Raw genomic sequence first — 21822 nt, 5'->3', positions numbered from 1 at the left:
CTGTACTGGATGCCTGGGAGGCAAAGAGGAGCTGAAGGGTTTGGGTCTCGTTAAAAGAATACAAGTGTCACTGGAAAATAGAGGCAGCTTCATATTCCTTCTGGAAGTCCCATGAGAATGAATGGCACAGAGAGTGAGTACTGTCAGCCTTTAGAGGAGCAATATGTCTGTATGTGGGATAGAGGTGGATTCTCAAGAGGGAGGTGAGCTTTGAGAGGAACCTGAGAAGATGGGCACATTTTGATGCCAGTCATGAAGGGCAAGAACATGGGCTAGGGGGAGGGTCATCATTGTACTTTAGGCATTACTCATACTTCACTAGGAGCCCCATTTTCTGCCACATTTGCTCCTGGCCAGGATCTGGCCCCAGTTAAACTGCAATTTCTGTCCTGATTCCACTTCCTTATCCCTGGATTTCCAGGTGCTTCCTTAGAGGACCTCCTGCTACCTCCTCCTGTAGTGGGCACCACAGAGTAGGTGTCAATCGATTCTGCGTACTGCTGTAGAGTCCTTTTGCCATCTCATGACTGACACATTTTGAAAGTATTCCCATTGCCTGGTTTTATGCATTAGGGTATTTTTTAGTACAATAAACAGCCTTGATGTCTGAAAATATGACCGCCTGTAGGGAAAGGACTGTCAAAAAGTGCCTTTCACACCAGCTATTTCAGTCCCCTCGTTGCATTAGTGCTAGATGAGATTCAACAATTTGTTCAAGGTTTTGCAGCTAGTTAGTGGCAGAATTAATTCTAGAACTCAGGGTTGACTACCCCTAGAATATTCTAATATTGATGTAAAAACTCTTCCATGAAGATGGAAACTTCGGGCCCAGAATCTAAGAATCTAAACAGAAAGCTTTTTATTCTAACCATTTATTTATGCACATTCTATTAATTTTTAATGTCAATGGCTGGGTGGGTGGATAACATAATAACCTTCAGTGGTGAGCCAGGGTGCCCTCCAGGGAACTGCATCATTCTCTGTCCTTAGAGATATCCACTGTATAAGGTACCAGGCTGCTGCTGCGACCAGTTAGTTCTGTTGGAAAAAGTGTGGGACTGAAGAGGCCAAGGTCATTGGTTGATCCTGGTTCAGGCCAGTTAATTTTGCACAGAGATAAATTGGTCCAAGGCCACACATTGCACCTCTAATGCTAGCTGGTCATTTTATAAATAGTTGAAACTGATTTCAGTAGTAAAATACTGTCCATTTCCAGAAAGATTACTCGAACTGCTATTTTCTAATGTCCTATTCATTCAACGAATAATTATCAGAACCTGTTACCATGTTTCCTGCCATATGTCTTACATTTACTTATTTTCTAGACACTTACTGCTAATTGCTTTATATGTATTATTTCTATCAAATCTTACAACATTAGAAGCAAAGTACTCTTACCCATTTTATAGAGGAAGTGACTAAGACACAGAGACCAAGCCTAGATACAAACCTCTGCAGTCTACTCTCTTACCCATGGAATTTATTAAAGATACAGAAAGACAGAAACCAAAATTCCCCTCCACATTTTTGATAATCATCATCATTTAGAATCTCCATTCCATTTAACCTAGCAATTTTATGTAAAATATATGCCCTACACAAAGTTATCTGGAGATATATATGGAGTATATGTGTATATATGAAGTGTATATATATATGTATATATATGTATAATATATATGAAATATATACACACTCACTACAGCATTGTTCACAATGGTGAAAATAGGAAATTGTACTCATGCTCATCAACAAAGGCTTGAACAGATATATATTGGTATATCCATTTAGTCTTATACTATGTAACCGTTAAAAAAGAAGGGGACATATCTCTATATGAAAAATACTAAATATTTTAAGTAGAAAAAGGTACAGAGCAGTCCATGTAGTATACTCTCAGTTCCATAAATAAAAATGATATGTATTTATTACACGAAAAAAGTCTAGAAGACTACATTCCAAACTGTTAACCACAGTTCCCTTAGGGTAGAGAAGGGAGGGCTATAATGGGGGATCTTACTTTCTGAGAGATGTAGTTCTGTAACATTTAATTTTTTTGCAATAAATATGCATACATTTAGTTATGAGAAAAGAACAATAATGATTTAAATTTTTAATAAAAAATGTGAAAGCTCTATGAGAAAGCATATTGCAGTCCTCCCTTGAGGCCATCATTTAATAAGGAGGGAATATAACATATACAGAAATAACTATCATAAAAGCTATGATACATGCAGAGAGAAGAGAAAAGATAAAATTCCATGGGAAATCACAACAAGTTGGGGTTGAAAGGTGCAGGAGAAAATGTATGAAGGAGATGGGACTTGGGAAGGACCTTAAAGGAATGGTAAGATACGGGAGGTCGAGAAGGGGGTGAAAATAGGTGGACTGTCAAAAGCAAAGCAGGGAGGCAGGGGTCCATTCAAGTTAGTGTGACTGGTCCAGTTAAGAATATTTATTCCCCATGGATTTTAATGAGGAACAAAACAAGGAAACAGGTAGCTGGTGTTTCTTTGTTGCTAAGCTAATGAATTGTACTTATTACTTTAGGCATCAAGAGCTAATGAAGGTTTTGAGCAAGGAAGTGACACATTTAGAAGTGATTAAGCAGTTTCGTAGTGAATGCATAGAAACTGGACTCTAGCGCCAAGCTGCCAGGATTTGACTCTTAACTCTATGACTAATTATTTGTATAGCTGTGGTCATGTTACTTTACTTCTTTCTCTGTTTCTATAAAACAAGTAAGGTGGTGATAACAGGTAACCTATCTCATACCATTGTTGTTGAGATTGAGCAAGTTAATGTTTTTAGGGCACATGGTAAGTACAGTGAATGTCTGTTAAATTTAAAGAATCAGTATCATATCATACCTTTGCACTAAAAATCTTTGAATTTCATTTGACATTTTACTTACGTAGAGCTAACATTATGTGATAAATTATTAACTATTCTTTCTACTTTCACAGGATTATAGATCCTTTTTTTTTTCCTTATGGATTATAGATTCTTAAACTCATTTTACACATGAAACAATTTAGGTTTTAAGGAGAGAGATACAATCTCAGAATCACGTAGCTAGTCATGAGTTGAATCCATGAGTTCTGAATCCTGGTTCAGTGATCTCTGTTAAATACTCAGGGTTCTTTCTTAACTCAAATTCTCAGAGCCCGAAGAATAAAAAATATGGATAGTGGAAGAAACTTTGGCAATTTTGTTTATAGGGCAAGGAAAACAGAAGTATAGGACAGTAAAAAGTAAAATCAAAAAAGGTAAAAATTTGGTGGAACACCTGGAAGTTTATATATAAAACTTGTAAAATATAAAGTGTGTTTGTGTGTGTGCGTGTGCGCGCGTGCGCGCACGCGCGCGCACACACACACACACGCACACTGAATTAGGCCCCCTCCTTCCAAATTCATGCTACAGACCTAACTGGCAATGAGACTGCATTTGAAGATAGAGCTTTTAGGAGGTAATTAAGGTTAAATGAGATCATAAGAGTGGGGTTCTAATCTAATAGGATTGGTGGCCTTATGAGAGGAAAAGATCTCCCCTCTCTCCACAGGTACTGAGGATAGGCTACGTGAACTATACAGCAAGGAGGCAGCCATCTGCAAGACAAGAAGAGCACTCTCACCACAATCCAGCCATGCTGGCAACCTGATCTTAGACTTCCAGCCTCCAGAACTGTGAGAAAATAAATTTGTCATTTAAGCCAGCCATTCCGTAGTATTGTTTTTTTTATTTTTTTATTCTTTTTATAGTATTTTTGATACATGTGCACACACATGCATATATACATATATTACATATACATGCTAAAATTATTTTCTAGTAACAAAGTTTGGAAAACACTACTATCCTGCTAAATCTGATACTAATATAAACCTCAAAACTGAGTGCACAGCCTGTCCTCAGAAATAACAGTCTGCTGGCTAAATGCACCATTCCTATTGATTCATGCTGATGGCACTGTTTTTCCATCATTTTGATTAAGTACAGTGCACTGATAGGATTCCAGCGTCCCCAGTGATACCCTGTGGTTATTTGGGAAGAGCTGGGCCTGTGGAATCAGAGAGAGAGAATGAATAGATACCTTAGCTTTGAATCCGTGACCATGTTTTCATAGTATAGTTAACTTTATTTTTTTGCTTAGACTAGTTACATAATTCATTTCCTCAGCTCTGAGCCTACATGGGCACTACTATTAGTAAATACTTATGGGTAAACACAGTCAAAGTTGTTAGCTGGAATAAACTCTATCCAGTTTATTTCAAAAGATGCCTATGGTAGTCAGTGAAGTAGGGTAACTTTAACATCAGTGGTTCTCAACACAAGCTGATTATTACAAAACCAAGAAAAGCAAAAAGGATATTTGAACATATTTACATCTTTCTATTATTTTGCTAATAGAAAAAACACACAGTACAAAGTTCAAAAGGTACAAAAGAGTAAGAACAAACAAATATTTATTCCACTCATGTCTCCCAAACACTGTTTTCTTCCTCAGAGATAATCAATTTGTAAGTACTGTGTTTAATAATAAAAAGATGTAGTTTTCAAGAATATAACTTAAAATGAAATTATCCAAGTGCAAGCTTAAAGATGATTTTTTAAAGTCTTTTTTATTTCTGAATTATCTAAGTAGCCTTCAATAAGCATGTATTATTTTATGACAGAGGAAAAATTGTTAATTTTACAAGTAAATAGTTTTTAATTTAAAAGTACCTCATAGATCTCATAGCTGCTTTGTGATTAAGAAAAAAAAAATTCACCATAAACCTAGCTTTATCCTCAACTTAAAAATACCTGTCAGTCTGTGGATCCATTTGTTTAAAAAATTTTAGCCAATTTTGTATCCATTCACGTTAAACTCCTACCACTGGAAAAGATACACAAAACCTGACTAGTAGCTTGAATGAACCCTGAGACCTAGTGAAACTCAGTATGAGTCACTGGAGACAAGTAATTTGCTCAGGAATCTTCTTTCAAATTTCTTCATAATTTGTAAAATGACTCCACGAATCTATCAAACTATGTTAAAACTAAGTGTAACATGAGGCTGGAGAATTAAACCCAGTTCAACTTAACTCCTTCATTTAGTAATTAGACAATAACAAGCTAAATTTATCCTTACACCTAATACTTAATGATGCTGTGAAAGTTCTAATTGGATAAATAGCCAAATGCACTCTCAAGCATCTGATGTCAGAAGATGTCACAGTCCTGACTTGCTGAAGACATATACAAGAACATGACCCTTATCTAGAGATTACCCTTCTGGCAACTTCAATCTCTGGACTAGAACTCCAGATGCAGAAGATGAGAGGAGAAGGGCCTCTGAGTAGCCAAATTCGCTAAATTAAGAAGAGCTTTTCTTAGGCTTGCTTCTGATTGAATATCTAATTTCCAAAGGTCCAATTACGTGTTTTCCTAGCCCTCAGCAGGTTAGAAACAGCAGGAGAATAGAAAAACTATTAGAGATGGAGGAAGGGAGAGGATAGAAGGGAAAATGTCTTTCTTCTGTTCATTCTTATATTCTTAAATGGATTAGCTGACAGCAACAAAGAAGGGGAAAGAAAAGTTGACGAGCATTCCCAGAGGTCAAGACAATCTTCATCATTCCTGGGATGACTTTTGGGAGTAGGAAGAAGTGATTGAACTGTGATCAGTACTTTTATTTTAAGTGAAAATGTTCACGTGTTTTACTGGTAGGAGTAGAGGCCTCTGGGGAGGAGATCACCTCTGAGGTACTAAGAGAAGCTTTAGGATTCACTCACCCTCTTTTATATTTTTTAAATATTATATTTATACGTTATGTATATTTTGCTTAATAATAAAAAGTTTTTCATTATTTTAAACAACTTTACAAATGAAGTCTGCGAAAACTATTTCAATTAAAAATATTGAAGACCTGAAATCATAAAACTCCTAGAAGAAAACATAGTGGGTAAGCCCCTTGATGTTGGTCTTGAGAATGATTTTTTGAATTTGACACCAAATGGAAAGTCAACAAAAGCACAAATAAACTAGTGGGACTACATCAAACTAAAAAGCTTTTGCACAGCAAAGAAAACAGTCAACAAAATGAAAAGGCGACCTATGGAATGGGAGAAACTACTTGCAAATCATATATCTGATAAGAGATTCACATCCAAACTATGTATAGAATTCATGTAACTCAATAACAAAAAAATACACAGTCTGATTTAAAAATGGTCAGAGAAATTGAATAGAATTTTTCCAAAGAAAACATACGAATGGTCAACAGGTATATGAAAAGATTCCTAATTGAATATCTAATTGATATTCAACAGGTATACTCAACATTCCTAATCATCAGGGAAATGCAAATTAAAACCATAGTGAGATATCACCTCGCATCTGTTAGAGTGGCCATTATCAAAAAGACAAAAGATAAGTATTGGTGAGAATGTGGGGAAAAGGGAACTTTTGTGCACTGTTGTTGGGAATGTAAATTGGTACAGCCACTATGGAAAACAGTAAGAAGTTTCCTCAGAACTACCATATAATCCAGCAATTCCACTCCTGGGTATATATCTGAAGGAAACAAAATTATTTTCTCAAAGAGAATATCTGCATCTGCATGTTCATTACAGCATTATTCACAATAGCCAAGACATGGAAATAACCTAGGTGTTCATTAAATGTCCATCGATGGATGAATAAATAAGTAAATGTGATATAAATACATATGTATATAATACATGTTAATATATATATTATTCAGCCATAAAAAAGAAGACAATCCTGTCATTTGTGACAACATGGATGGAACCTGAAGGTCTTATGCTAAGTGAGGTAAATCAGACAGAGAAAGTCAAATACTGTATGATCTCACTTATATGTAGAATCTTAAAAAAAAAAAAAATAGAAACAGGACAAATTGATGGTTGCCAGATGCAGAAGGTGGGTAAAATGGGTAAATGTGGTTAAAAGGTACAAATGTCCAGTTATAATATACATAAGTTCTTTGAATGTAATGTACAGTATGGTAACTATAGCTAACAATACTGTATTGTATATTTGAAAGTTGCTAAACAGTTCTCCTACAGGAAAAAAACCACAACTGTGTGAGGTGGCAGATGTTAACTTATTGTGATAATTTTATAATATATACATATATAAAATAATTATTTTATACATCTTAAATTAATAAAATGTTATATGTCAATAAAAATGGGGGAAAAAATCAAAAGATAAAAAGAAATATTGTACTACAATGAGAAAAACCACAATGCGATATCACTATACACCTATCAGAATGGCTACAATAAAAAATAATGACAATATCATGTGTGGGTGAGGATGAAGAGAAGTAGATCATGGTACATTGCTGTTGGGAATGTAAGTTGCTACAGCCCCTCTGGAAAACGGTTTGACAGTGTTTCTTAAAAAAACTAAACATGCAACTATCGTAAGACCCAGCAATTACACTCTGGGCATTTATCCCAGAAAAAATGAAGACTTAAATTCACACAAATGTGTGTACATGAATGTTTGCTACAGCTTTATTGATAATAGCTAAAACTTGATATAAACTAGATGTTCTTCAACTGGTGAACAACTAAACAAACTGTAGTGGATCCATACCATATAATACTATTCAGCAATAGAAAGGAATGAACTATAGATACACACAACTGGGATAACTATCCAGAGAATTACTCCGAGTGAAAAAAAAAAGGCAGTCCCAAAGGTTATGTACTGTATAATTGATTCCATTTATATAACATTCTTGAAATGACAAAATTATAGAAATTTTGAGAAATTATGAGAACAGCTGAGTAATTGTCAAGAGTTGAGAAGGGTGTTGTATAACAGGCAAGTGTGGGTGGCTGTACAAGGGCCACACAGGACCCTTCTGCTGATGGAAATGTTCCATCTCTTGGCTACGTCAGTGTCAATATCGTGGTTGTAATATTGACTATGGTTGACAAGATGCCACTGTCATGGGGAACTGGGTAAAGGGTGCACAGGATCTCTCTGAATTATTTCCTACAGCTGCATGTGAATTTATAATTATCTTAAAATAAAGGTTTAATTAAAGAAAACAAAGCTTAAATAGATGTTATCTATTATTAAAAATCACGTGTGGTGAAACTACCCATCCTGACCATAGATTAACTATGGCATCACTACCTACAAACCCAACGCACTGGTTAAGCAGCTTCGCACACTGGCTGGCAACACTTAAATTGTGGTGAACTAACATTTTTTATTTCTGATATGAAGAGCAGTGCCTCATTTTTCTCCTATCTCAACTGCTAAAATCCCTATTATATAGCTTCCCCATGCCCATTTCCTCTGCCATTTGAGCATAGCATTGCTTCCATCCATTTTTTCTGCTTTCCTTAAAAAGAAAGTTTTTAATACTTGGAGAAACTCCACCAGAAACTACCTCAGCTGGTATATGAGAAAGTCACTTTCCTATGACAGGGTGCACATCAGAGTTGGTTAGATCATTTCAATTAGTTACCATAAAACCCTGCTGTGGCTCCCCTGTATTCAGAAGGTGACGAGCACGCATTACAGTAGAAGTCCGTTAGAATGCATCTCATAATTATATGTTACTGAGTACACCATGAGTCAAATCACAGCCACTGAAATGTAACTGCATATTCTTGAAATAGTTCAGCTGCGAGGTCTAGGGGCTGATTTATTTCTGGTTTCTCCAATTTAAGCCCTTGTACCATGACCCTGTAGCTACCACCCAGTTCATAGTGGAAACGAGAAAGAACTTTGGATGAAGAAAGCTCTGAAATTATAGGTTGAATGATGCCTACAATTTTTTCTGTCCAAAGCTGCAAAGGATCTGGAAATATAAGTACCATATTATGAGCAGAAATGTCAGTAAGAGGATGATATAAAGCAGTGGTCTTCAAACTTTTTTTCACTACACTCCCTAAAAAATGCTGGAAAACTAGGTATCCCTTTGCACATTTTTAAGATGACATCTGTAATTTTTAATATGTTTGAGTGGTTGCAAAGGATGTATTCTGTGGCTTGTTAACATGGAATGTTTTAAAATAAAACTGTTATATCACTTTAAGTGTATCCAATAAAATCTAAGTACCATAGTCATTTGACACCATCATTCCTTTTTCAAAAGAAACAAGCAGTTCTTTAACAGTCAGAATGTTAAATAATTTCCTTTTCTTTCTGAACTATATTTACATTCTACTTCCCCTAAAGGATTGTATTCAAATGTCATATATTTTTATGACATCATTCGTTATTTGATAATCTTTTATTGATTACCCTATCATATTTTCTGAAACAAGAATGTACATGCAGGTTTATTTTACAAATAAAAAAATAAAAATTCTGTGACCTGAAGTCTCTCATTGTTAAAATTTTCTTTGAGACTTTCATCATTACTATTATTAGTAACAAGATAAATACATATTTTATTAATCATAAAACACATAACAGTAAAAATATTATTGGAAATTTTTATCTTAAGGAAATGGCTAAGGATTGATTTTTAAATATAATGTATTTTTATATATTTACATATATGTGTAATTAGTTCAAATAGCCATCAACCAATATTACTTATTGTAAGAATGAACTGGTTTAACATCAGTGTCATCCTTATTTCTCACTTTTATGAGCATGGGCACTGAGAAACCTTGTTCACATTAACAAGTAGATGGGGCCACAAGAGCTTTGTTATGACAATGTCCAGGGCTAACAAGAAGGAAAACTGGGACATACTTCTGGGCATATGGCTTCAGAGAGGGGCCTGCAATGACTCAATTGCTTACGAATACAAACCCTATGTAAAAATTTCTAATAGCCAATCCACCATTGCCAGGGAACTTGAAATTTGTTTTTTCAGAAGGGCTGAATTTGACAATGTCATTCAATTCTTTGAATTCCTTTGAGTCATAGGTCAGGTATCACTTAGAGATCTTCTCTTCCTTCAAAATTATCCCATGGGGAGTTTGTGCGTGTGTGGAGGCAGGGAGCATATGGTAACTGTACTTTCTGCTCATTTTTGCTGTCAACCTAAAACTGCTCTAAAAAGCAAAGTCTATTTTTAAAAAATGATTGTGATTATCTATCAGTGGTCAACTTAATTAGGTTTTTTTTCCAAATTTTATGGAAAGCCATAAATTGGAAACCACCTAACTTGTGAAATGATTTGTGTCTGTTATAAAAGGCTTTTGCATTCCCAACACAAATACAAATATTTCTAATTGTCCTTTGTCTTGGCCTCAGAGATTTTTACAAACAAGGCAATGCCTTCCTTTCCTTTTTTAGAAATGAGAGAAGACTAGTGTGGAAGGAGAGGTAGGAACAGAGGAAACCCAGTGTGAACTGGCTCTCACTCTATCTCAGGCAGATCAGGAAACCGATTCCCTTAAAACTCAGTACGCTGTGGGTACCTATTATTTAAATATCACCAGAGTAAAGTGATTTAAGAACTAACTCAAATACTCAGAATTGTAATGTCATATTTTTGGTTATTCTATTGCTGCTTGTCTGAAATTCAAATTTAACTGGCTGTCCAGTATCTCTCTGGTAACCATAACTAATCCAAATCATTCTTTTTAAGAGATGGGGGAAAAAAAAAAAAAACAGACCTGGAAAGACTAAAGCACAATCAAACAGAAAATAGGGTCTTTTATTTCCCCCTCTACCTAATTCTCAAATGTAATTATTGCTTTCTCACTTCTCATTATGGTGTCCATCTTGATATCACCCCCCTGACACACACACACACATTTTTTCCATCCTTCTTACCAAAAGCAGAAACAACCAATAAAAGGGTGGACAACATTCACGAAAGGAGGACAGCTTTGGAGGAAACCAGGGCAAGGAAACGGGTTCGAGAGTATGTAGCTACATTGTGGGCAAAACATCTCTGTCCTCAAAAATAGAGGCTGAAAAAAGGAGAGGGGCAGCAGTCACTACTTTCAGGGCAGAAACCAAATATATGTAAAATTCGTGAATATTCTCCTTTACAGTTAAGCCTGTGGATACATAATAAAAAATATTATTCAAGTCCAGCTACATTTCTGATAATGTTTGGTGCTCTCTCGCACTGTTCTTTAGGAAAAATACCAACCAAGCCTTTTGTTTTTTTCTTTCCCCTTCAGTTCCTATTTACTAGCACTGCCCTCTCTTGCTCCCCTCTCATCTTCCAAGCACCAAAAATAATTTGAATTTCAAGCCTTTTTTTGGCCTTCCTGTGGGTGTGGGAGGACCTCTCTTGGGAATTATTCTGGATCAAGTCCACTCCATCTGTAATTTGGCAAAATCGCTTGTCTGCACCCCACCCCCACCTTCTTTTCTTAATACATGAGGAGTTCGGGTTCCCACTCCCACAAAGAACCTTCTCTACCTAATCCTTAGGTACCTAAAGTGAACGGAGCTCCCAGGGAGTCCCTGTGGGCCCGCAGCCTCCACTTACCCCTCCCCAGCTGTGAAAGATCAGGACTCTGCACAAAGGAGATAGCTTCAGAGGACAAGGTGACTGCTAGAAGGAGGAAGGCAAGGCCTGTGCTCTTCGGTTCAGGAGACCCAGGCAAGTTCCTGTTTCAAAGACAATTTTAAAAACTGATTAAATTCAGAGGGGGTTGTGCGTGTGTATGTGTGTGTGTTTCCCTCTCCCCAATGCACCCACGTGATCACCTCAATCCCTCTCGGGGGGACAATTGATTAGCCTTTCTGAAAAAATTCCCTCTAGACCTGACTCCCACTACCTCTACCCTTCTCTCAGCCTCTCTGTTATCGTGGCCATTTCTTAGCTACTATCTCAATACTCTAGTAAATTTTTGTTATTGACAAGAAAAAGGAAAGGAGAAAAAGAATAAAACAAGAAAGAGAAGGGCTGGACAACTAAGAGTTTCCTGTGATTTGAGACAGTTTAAGTCAAGGTTTTCATGACTTGTTTTCCCTTTGTCCTTTCCATGCTGAAGACAGTACTGAAAAACACTGAGCTGATTACCTGTGGAACTTGTTTTCTTCCTCTGATACTACTTGAAATGCTATCCTTAGATTTGGAGTTGGGAGGAAGGAGGTAAAATGGGTGATGTCCAAGGATGAAGAGTGAGTTTCAGACAAGATCTACTGTGCCAGCCAGAGCCTCTACCTCCAGTGCTGTGGACTGTGGGCCACTGAGCAAGGGAGAGCATGCCCCTGGGTGCCCGGCCAAAGAGGCACTGAAGAGAGGTCTCACCTCATATATTTTGGTAGTTTCCTTGTCTGAAAATAGGTATATAATAATGCCTAATACAATGTTATTATAAGGAATAAATAAAATTAAAGTGCCTAATATAGTGCCTGACATACAATAGACACTAAATTAATGTTTATTGAGCATTAAGTATGCTTATCACATTATGTTGTATCTACCTGTCTTTCTTCCCTGCTGTTCTCTGAATGTCTTTCCCATTTTTACATCCCTTTTACCTGTAACAGTGTCTGGAATATAGTGAACATATATTTTAATTAATTCATCAAATAATTAATATCTGGTCCCACCCTCAACCTGGCCCCATTTTCCTTGCTGGTCAAGTGCGTAGTCTTTGCCCTCTCTCAATATGTTTCCTGAATCAAGTTTTTGGAAGCAGCCATCAAGGACAATCAACTACTTGAGGGAATCCCCCAACATAAAAGAAAGACCAAGAAAAACAAATGATAGAATATGGGAGGAACTTGGAAGAAACAGAGACAATGAAGGGAGAGAAAAACTTACTGCCATATTGAAAAAAATATATACTGTGTTCATTTTTAAAATAATAATCATTAAAAAAAAAACAGGATACTCTTTAAAGAGAGAGAGAGAGGATTAAGAGAAAAAGAAAGAACTCATCAAGATTACAAATATATTGACAGAAAAGAATTAAATAGAATAGAAACATAAAGTTAAGGAAATCTACCAGAAAGTAAAACAGAAAAACAAAAAATTAAAAAGTAAGAAAGATGAAAACAATTGCACACAAACCCAGGAGGTTAAATAAAAGTTGCCATATGAAAGTTGGAAAAAAAAGAGAAAACAGAAAAACTAATTCATGATAAAATCCCAGAACTAAACTATACTGGTTTCCAAATTTAAAGAGCCAATGAGTACCCAACTCAGTGAATGAAAAATAGACCCACATCAAGATACATCACTGTGAAATTTCAGACTTTAGAGATAAAGATCCCAAAAGCTTCTGGAGAGAAAGAAATAGATCAAACTCAGAGATGTCAAGGAATCAGACATGAGACTTCTGATTAGCAGTACTAGAATCTAAAAGACAAAGAATCAAGGCTTTCAAACAACCTCAGAAAGAAAAATGATTTATAACCCACACTTCTATACTCAACCAAAGTATAAATCAAGCACGAAGAAAGAATAGAGATATTCTTTAGGTAGGCATTGTCTCAAATAATTCACTTTCCATTCACTCGTTCTCAAAATGCTACTGGAAGATGTGTTTCTCTAAAACAAGAGAGGGGACGAACTTAGAAGTTCTCTGGAAAATGTGAGCGTAACAAAGGAGAGAAATGGAGGAGATTCCCAGGATGAAGATAAAGGATAGTTTCAGAATAATAGTTGTACATCCCACCTTGGGAGATCACCTCATATCTTTGAAAGCATTGGGAAGTGTTTTATAATTCTTAATTCTTATTAATTATAAAATTATATTCTTAATTATAAAATTAAGAATTTTATTTCTTAAATTGTAATTTCATAATTTATAAAGTTAGAAGATGAATTAATGACAGATACATAGAAAATCAATTAAATAACAATAACAACAATTAAGAAAAGTTATTAATTCCAGGAAAAACAAAAAGTTATATAGGAAAGAAAAAGTGATCACAATGTACTACATGGCTCTTCTCTGAATAATATTTACATAAATACTAATGTAAACATTAAACATCGATTTGGTAAAAAGTGTTATGTAATTGGTAGGGCACTTAGAAAGAAAGCTAAAATCTCCTATTCCATAATCAGATGTCCATAGAATGAAAAAGCAAAAACTAGCAGCATAAACATGATATATGAAACCAAGAAGGTAAAAAGTTTAAGACACAGCTGAGTTTAAAGTGCTTCTCAGATGAGGGCAGCAATTGAAGCAAGGAGCTATTTTTTGTTACAAGCCTTGTAGTACTATTTGCATTTTTAAACAGTATGCATCTGTTGCTTGGGTAACAATAATTTGAAAGTCGACAAAACAGGCATTCTGAGTTCTGGTTCTAGTTCCCTCCATCCAGGGCTAAAGGATTTCAGTTCATTGCATGTTGGAAGAGGGGCAAATGATGCCCAGCTGCCCCTTTCCCGAGGTAAGGGGCTACTCAGAACGCAGTTGGTAGATCGTCCTCTGAATTCCTGGCACTAGATATCTAGGCCTTTCCCACAATAGTAATAATATTTATCTAACGACAGAGGAGATTGGGGAGCATTTTATGGAGCCCGGGGGAAGTTTTTATTACATTTTCTTTTCTATAAGATGAAAGATGCGAAGAGTAAGGGCAGTATTGGGAAGCCTGGTCTCTACCATTCCTTGTATCCTAAACCTGATCAAATATTTTTGGCCTATCTTCCCAAATTGTTTGAAAACTTTCTAATGGTAGGAACCATAACTAACATGGTTGGTTGGGTAGTTGGTTTTGTCTTGTTTGCATTCCTCACTGAGCGTGGTAGGGCTTGATAACTATCAGCTGAGCAAGCAGGGGGCGGCCAGTTCGGTCTTGGCGAGAGGCCCTGCAGTGCACGTGTCCCTAAAGGGAACGTATTTATTTCAAAAGAGTAAAAAGAGTGGAGTGATGGCGGGCGATTTCTGACACAGGGCCTGAGGAACTGCTTAAGTGGTTCTCTGTACACCTCTGTTTCTATTTTTTGCTGGTTGCCTTGTCCAGTTCCTGGAGACATCACTGGGTTAGGGACTGGAAAACACTGCTGTCACTATACTCTGCCACTAGCATCCTGGGGGACCTTGGAAAAGTCAGCTAGGATCATTTAGCCTCATTTTCTTCCTCTGTAAGATAAAAAGATTAGACCAGCTGATCGATAGTCAAGATTGTAGGAGTAGTGACTGCTTACAAGTAAGTGGGCACACTGGCAGGGCAACTGAGGGCCCCATGTTGCCCTGTGGAAAGAGGATGGCCTGAATAGTAAGGGGGTGGTTAAATGTGGAGGAAAGGAGGGGTAATAGCACCAGGTGGCAGGGGGCCCAGCCAGGCAACAGATGTGAAAAGGGAAGTAAAATAATGTGTACGTGAACTGCAGGTGGAATAATTCATGAAGAAAAGAGCACCTCCGCCCATTTCTCTTCAGCTGACTTTGGTAAGAAGGTGCCTTTCACCCGCACGAGTTGTGCAAAGCTCAGTAATTCCAGAAAATAGTAACGATATTATTTTCATCAGAGTCGCTGATTTCAAAGACCATCTCCAGTAACTATGTGGGAGAAAAGCCTGTGAGCATTTGGTGTGAGGGCTGGGAGGGGTGGAGGTGGGAGGAAGGGAAATCTTGAAAGCCGTTGTATAATCACCAGTTATAGAGAACTGGTTACAGCGTTTAGTCTGCCTAGTACACTTGTAAACACCTTATCTTTGGAGAAGGCCTCCTCCCCCTCCTACTACTCTCCTGAGAAATACCCCTCCCTCTCCAACTCTGGTTCCAGAGGGAAGTGGCATGTTCTTCTGTATGGTCGGTTCATTGCAAATGGATACCTGCCCTAATTTGAACCCATTGCGGTATCCCACCTACCTGATTTAGGTGATTTGTCCAGAAATGAGAGTGTGACCCAAGTCTGACCAATTAGTCAGCTTATTTGGGATATTTCAAATTAGAGCTAGAAAAATAAATTCAGCTCCTCTTGTGTGTGTCAAAGTTAGGGTGGGACAACCTATTGCGGGTCGGGAAAGCTGCTCTGAGAGAATGAAGCCCCAGGCAGGAAAAAACAGAAGAGCCTATGGAGAAAAAACAAACAAACAAACAAACAAACAAACAAAAACTGAGAAGGAAGAAAAGCCCATTGTAGTACTGTTTTTAGAAAATTATTATTTATATTCACTTTACTTTGTCAATGAGTTTAAACTATTGTTATTTGAAATATACCTTATTCAAATAAATAGGTAAAAAAGAAAATTATATTAAAAAGCCTATATACTTTAACAGAATGTACTCCCACAGAGTAGACTTCAGAAAGAAAACTATTGTTTAGACTGAGGACTTGGGTCTTGGTCTCAAGTGCACATACTATGTTGATAAAATTCCTGCCCGAATGTTCAAAGCAGCAGGTTAAACGCCATTCTGGACTTCATTCCTTGGTTGGCCTGCTGGCTGATTGAAACCTTTTGTTCTTCTCTCAGAGAGGCCAGGCCAGGGAAGGGGTCTCTCATGTGGCCCTCTGGAAGATCTTTCTTGAGTTCTGGCATCATGGGCACCTGCGTAGCCTGTAGTGTGGACAACCATCCCATGAAATGTCAGGATGTCCTGCACAGTTTTGGCTGCCAGACATCCGTTCTATCCATATGGAGACATATCCTGAGAACCGGTGCTCATCTCTTGGTTCTCTCATTCACACCCATACCCTTTCCACCCTCAAATTAACTGATGTCTCTTCTTTGACTTCAACGATGGTATGTGTTGACAACTCCTAAATATGTGTCTGTAGCTTGGACCTTTCTTTCTAGCTCTAGATTCCCATAGCTAATTGCTTCCTGATTTCCTACTTCTGAACGTTCCAAACTTAATATATACAATCAACTTCATCAATTATGTCTCATAAATCTCTCTCCTGCATTCCCTGTCTCTGTAAAGGATAACCATCCAGTCAGTTGCCCATGCCAGAAAACGAAATGTCGCTCTTATGCCTCCCTCTCTCTCTCACCACCCACATCCATTTAGTCATCAAGCCGGATCACTTCTTGAGCTTCGTATCTCTTTATTCCGTCCCCTCCTCCCCATTTGCAGCCTTGGTTTGGGCCATTATCATCTCTTGTTTGGTGTACCATTCATTTATTCTTACATTCATTCATTCATTCAGGGACTAGGATTGTGTTGGTGAAATAAAAAAGGATGACCACTTTCCTCATGAAGGATATTTTAGGGGGTTAAAAACAATAATTAAGCAAACAAAAAAATCACATATTTACAACACATTAACGAGAAAAGGACATAAGTGTTCTCTGGAAGAAGGTTGAGAAGGAGGAGTCACAGGGAGAGCCAAGGGCAAGAACCTTAGGCAAGTGAAATAGCCAATAAATTTAAAGGTCCTGAGGTGGAAAGAATTTCTCATGTTTGAGGAGCTGACAAAGGTCCCTGTGGCCCTTTGAGTATTCCCCTGAGAAGGCAGTGGTACATCACAACATGGAAGAAGGAGGGGTCCTTCTGGATGCTTATGAGAAGCCTGGATTTTATTTAATCTTTTGGAAGATTTTAAGCAGGAGAGTGAGATGTCTTCGTGGGTCTACCCCTCCAATCCTTCTTCAATATGGCTTCCAGGTTAATCTTTCTATAATAAAACTCTAATTATGTGTCTGTGGTTTTAAAAACTTTCACATGGCTCCCATTTGCCTACAGAAGAACAGCCAAACTCGTTAGTCCCGACTACAAGCCCTTCATGATCTTGCCTTACGTTTCTTTCCATTTTTATTTCTCCCTGTGCCTCCTTATCCTCTTTGCGTTGGCCATGCAAAGTGACGTCCCGATCCTCTGGTGGATTCTGTTACTTTGCCGCTGCATCTTTCCTTACAATTTGTCTCTTCTCTACCCCATCATCAAACAAAAATCTATTACCCTTTCAAGCTGAAGATCAAATGTCACCTCATCTATGTAGCCTTTCCAGATCACTGTCCCCAAGCAAAATGAACGATTCCCTGCTCTGCATCCTTGGCGTTCACTTGATGAACTTCTAACATTAGCCCTTTAATATTTTATGGCACTATTCAGTTTACAAGTATCTTTCCCTGTTCACACACAACCCTTCCTGACTCACATTTATTCCCTACCATTTAGCATAGATCTTGGAATACTTTATTGTGTAATGGAGTTTCTCTCCATTTTGCATATTTAGATTACACATGATAGTTCTGCCAAAGAGGTAGGAGCCCAGATGCTTGAAACTCAGTAAGTTTTAATGAAAATGTCAGATGAGATTTACAGCAGATCTACCTGTCTGAGTTATTAGTGTCCCCGCAATTAGCTACATCAGCACGTTGATCTTCATTCATAGGGATGGAGTTGAGAAAGAGTTTGAGCAGTTAAAAATATCTATGGGGGCAGGTAATTGTTGTAAAACCTATTGACTTGTCAGGCACCTCTCAGCATCTGAAGTATCGCCATCATCCAACGTCTCAGCAGTGAGTGCTCACCAATAACAGGTGATACAAGGAGATCCACTAGCTGGTTGATGCAGAACTGTTGGAAATGGAATTCATCACTTTATAATTTCCTGTTAAGTGCTTAGCACTGTGGAGTGTAGGCTGGGAAGTATAAAGAATTAAATAACTTGTTCCCTATATTTGAGGATGGGGACCATGACTATATCTATAGAAGACACTAATTGGTGTTTGTAGGTTGACACATTGGTACATAAGACATAATTAGAAAGTAACCTAGAACTACATAACCAAGTGTTGGCAGTAAATGCTGTAGGTTTTTTCCAGAGTCTCTTCACCTTGATGTTGAATGTCAATATGTGGCTTATACCAGACTGAGTCTGCTTATCATGAGTTGGGCCACAAGTGCGGTTAACCCAAAAGAGCGTTAGGCAATGACTCTGCCAAGTGCTCCGAGTAGTTTCTCTGCTGCTTATTCGAAGTGCTTGCCATATATTGAGAAATATGTTTGGAACATATGTCCATCCTGCCTTTTAAGCAGCTGCATCTCAGAAGAAAGTGTGACAAAATTTACCTGGGGGAGCAAAGAGATGGCAAGGTTTGCTAAGCCCTGGAAAATATATATGAGACAAGCGCTGCTTGTGTGTTCTTCTGTCCAGGGTCAAAAGAACTGTTGTCACTGATTACATTTTTATGAGTTCTCACTGAAAAAAGTCATAGTGGGACACCCCAGGACACAAGTGCTCTTTGTGAAGACCAATGGTAGTAAATTTTCTTGCTTCCCAAACAGCTTGCAGCTGCAGCAGCTTATCCAGAGGCTTTGCCAAGAAGACATCATTGCCTGGGCCAGGATCACAAGGAGCAGTACTTAGGAGCAGGCAGCTGGCTGGAGCTCAGATGAGATGTAATCATTACCAATTTCTGAAGAAAGATTTGAAAACTTTAAATCAAATTGCAAATTATGATGGCTCATCCTTCCATAAATCCTAATGACAGTGACTTCATTTGGTCTTAAGCAGCAAGCAACATGCAACTTCCAGTGAAATTTAAGTCAATGTGTCTCCTCACTTAATGACACAAAATTTCAGTTGACTCTTTTTTCCCCTTTTTTTTTTTTTTTTTTTTTTTTTTGCTTTCCACACACTTGTTTCTTGACTCACCAATCTAATTTAATATATAAGACATGATGTCTTAAAGCAGGGGCTCATGCAATTCGTCGCACATAATAAATTTGTGCTAAATATCTGTCGCTTGATTGACATTGAGGTTTAGCTTTTTAGATCACAGAAAGACATTTCATATTGATTAATACAACCTAATATAGAGTCTATAATCACATAGCTCCCATTGCACATAACAAGTTCTTTACAGCTATTTGTAGCTAGCTTTTGACCTCTAAACCTCTTGAAGCAAAAGAGTTTCTTATATTCCCACTTGCTTGGTCACAATCTTCTTTAATCATATTTTCTGCAGAGGTTGAACCTGTGTCCTCAAAAGCAAGCTAAAGAGGAATTTAATTCTGTAGCTCTTCTCTGCAGATAAGAACCGGCACAATTTGTCAAATCTGTTCTGTACCCAACACAATGCCCTGTCTCCAACACGGGTCCCAGTTGAGATGTGGGAAAAGGCAGGCAGCCAGCGCTCAAAGCTTCCCTCTGAACGTTAGCTATAAGCACAAACTCACTTTAGAACTAAGAACCTAAACCTTGGTTTTAAAAAGTAAAATGAGATGTTAATACCATTTGATGTTAATAACATATGTGACCATATCCCAATTAGCTAATTTGTTTTTTTATTAGCTGCTTATATTGGCCACATTATCCTAAGAAACTTTGCCTTCTCATATCAGCTTAGTAGTAGCCTGTAGGTAAGCCGTTCAAAGTTTACTTAAATGGGATAAAAGATTCAATAATTGAGGATCGAATTAGACACACCGGGTCCAAAAATCATGTACCCAAAATTCAGCGTTTGTTAGTTGGCATCTCCCCACCCCCATCTTCCATATTTAAAATGTTGAGTGTGCTTGTGTTGCAGATGACTCACCCAAGCTGCTCTGGAAGTTGTCTCTGCTGGTGACAGTAAAGCTGATCCACTCTCTGCCCGCCCCTCTGTCGGGTGAAAATGCAGAATATCAGTACTGTGGCACTGTTACCAGTATGCATGGCCTTCTCTATTAAGTACAGTGCTCTTAGGCAACTTGCTCCCAGACAGAGCTTTTCATCTCCAAATCGTATTTCCTCATTGTGTCCATTCACCTGCACCACGCAAGCATGCATCCCCTAAGAGAGGGTGATGACCCAGAGGTCCCCAGGGTCCTCGGAACGTACAGAACAGGTCCCTTCAACAAGTGATCTCCTTGCTCTACGGTCTGCACATCCAAGGAAACTAGATTCTAACCTATTTCCCAGCTTTATCAGTGCAGGAGCCCTGCTCTGCTCTCTCTTCCTGCTTCTCTGAGATTTTCCACTGCAGAGGTGCCAAAAATTCTTCTCTTTGAACTTCCAGTAATTCTGATGCCAATCTTATTAACAGAAATTCTGAAACTTCTGTTGGTACCAGCTCCTAGATTTCTTTTTGACAACATTTGGGGGGCAGATCTCTATTCTGAAGCTCAGACTAACTGTCCTAAAAATAACAGTACCTTTGTGGAAATTGTCCTTTTCCCTTCCCTTCTCTACTTCCTCTACAGATTTTTACATTCTGGAGGAAAGCCAGTCTTTTCTTCTTTTTCTTTCTTTCTTTTTCTTTCTTTCTTTCTTTCTTTCTTTCTTTCTTTCTTTCTTTCTTTCTTTCTTTCTTTCTTTCTTTCTTTCTTTCTTTCTTTCTTTCTCTCTCTCTCTCTCTCTCTCTCTCTCTCTCTCTCTCTCTCTTTCTTTTAACGGAGATCTTCAAGCTAGCCCTAGCAGGCTTCTAGCTCTCTCTCCCTCCTCCCTCTGCTTTCTTTCACCTCCTGGCTCCTGTTCAATGACTAAAGCTCTCCAGGAGTATTTATGGACCAGGGTATCTATTGTGACCTTGTGATTGCACTAATCCCTTGGCTTGAGGCTGCTCTGTTCTGACCGTCACAAGGGTGATTGGGGGTGGGAGTGGGGTGGAGGACAGTACATCATCCAGGAGTGGTGTCTTTATTTATAGAACAGGCCTTTTCCTTTTCTTCCTAGAGTTGTCTGTTAATGCAGCAATTGTCATATCCTCAAAAACTTCCTTTAGGAGATCAATGATGGAGGCCCAGGGCTCCAGAGATAAAGGCCAGAGTTCTTGGAGTCAGGGTACCAAAGGACTGCCCCCCACCTCCGACACACACACACACATACACCTCCATGGCACAAAACCAAGGAGGCCTGAGTTCCTAGGGATGGTTGGCCACTGGTAGCATTATAACTTCCTCAGAGCCCCAGAGGTGCAGCCAAATCTTCCTGTCTGGAGACACCTGACTCAACAGCCTCAGGGGGTGTGAAACTCTGACTTCATTCTGGCTGTATTTGGGGTCTGGTAGACCTGACAATCTTT

At 38.1% G+C, this 21822-nt stretch overlaps 1 protein-coding gene across 1 annotated transcript in view; it reads right to left on the bottom strand.

The window, feature by feature from the left end:
• Positions 1-11578, bottom strand: part of PLEKHA2 (pleckstrin homology domain containing A2) — a 65965-nt gene extending 54387 nt beyond the window's left edge. The window contains exon 1 of the mRNA XM_016127377.2: positions 11444-11578. The gene's annotated coding sequence lies outside the window, so the exon portion shown is untranslated. The remainder of the gene's footprint in view (positions 1-11443) is intronic.
• Positions 11579-21822: the final 10244 nt, after the last annotated feature.

The sequence above is a fragment of the Rousettus aegyptiacus genome, unplaced genomic scaffold (assembly GCF_014176215.1).
Source record: "Rousettus aegyptiacus isolate mRouAeg1 unplaced genomic scaffold, mRouAeg1.p scaffold_m13_p_11, whole genome shotgun sequence".
In the NCBI taxonomy this organism is placed as follows: domain Eukaryota; kingdom Metazoa; phylum Chordata; class Mammalia; order Chiroptera; family Pteropodidae; genus Rousettus; species Rousettus aegyptiacus.
The sequence above is the reverse complement of the archived record's forward strand: the minus strand, read 5'-3'. Positions and strand labels throughout refer to the sequence as shown.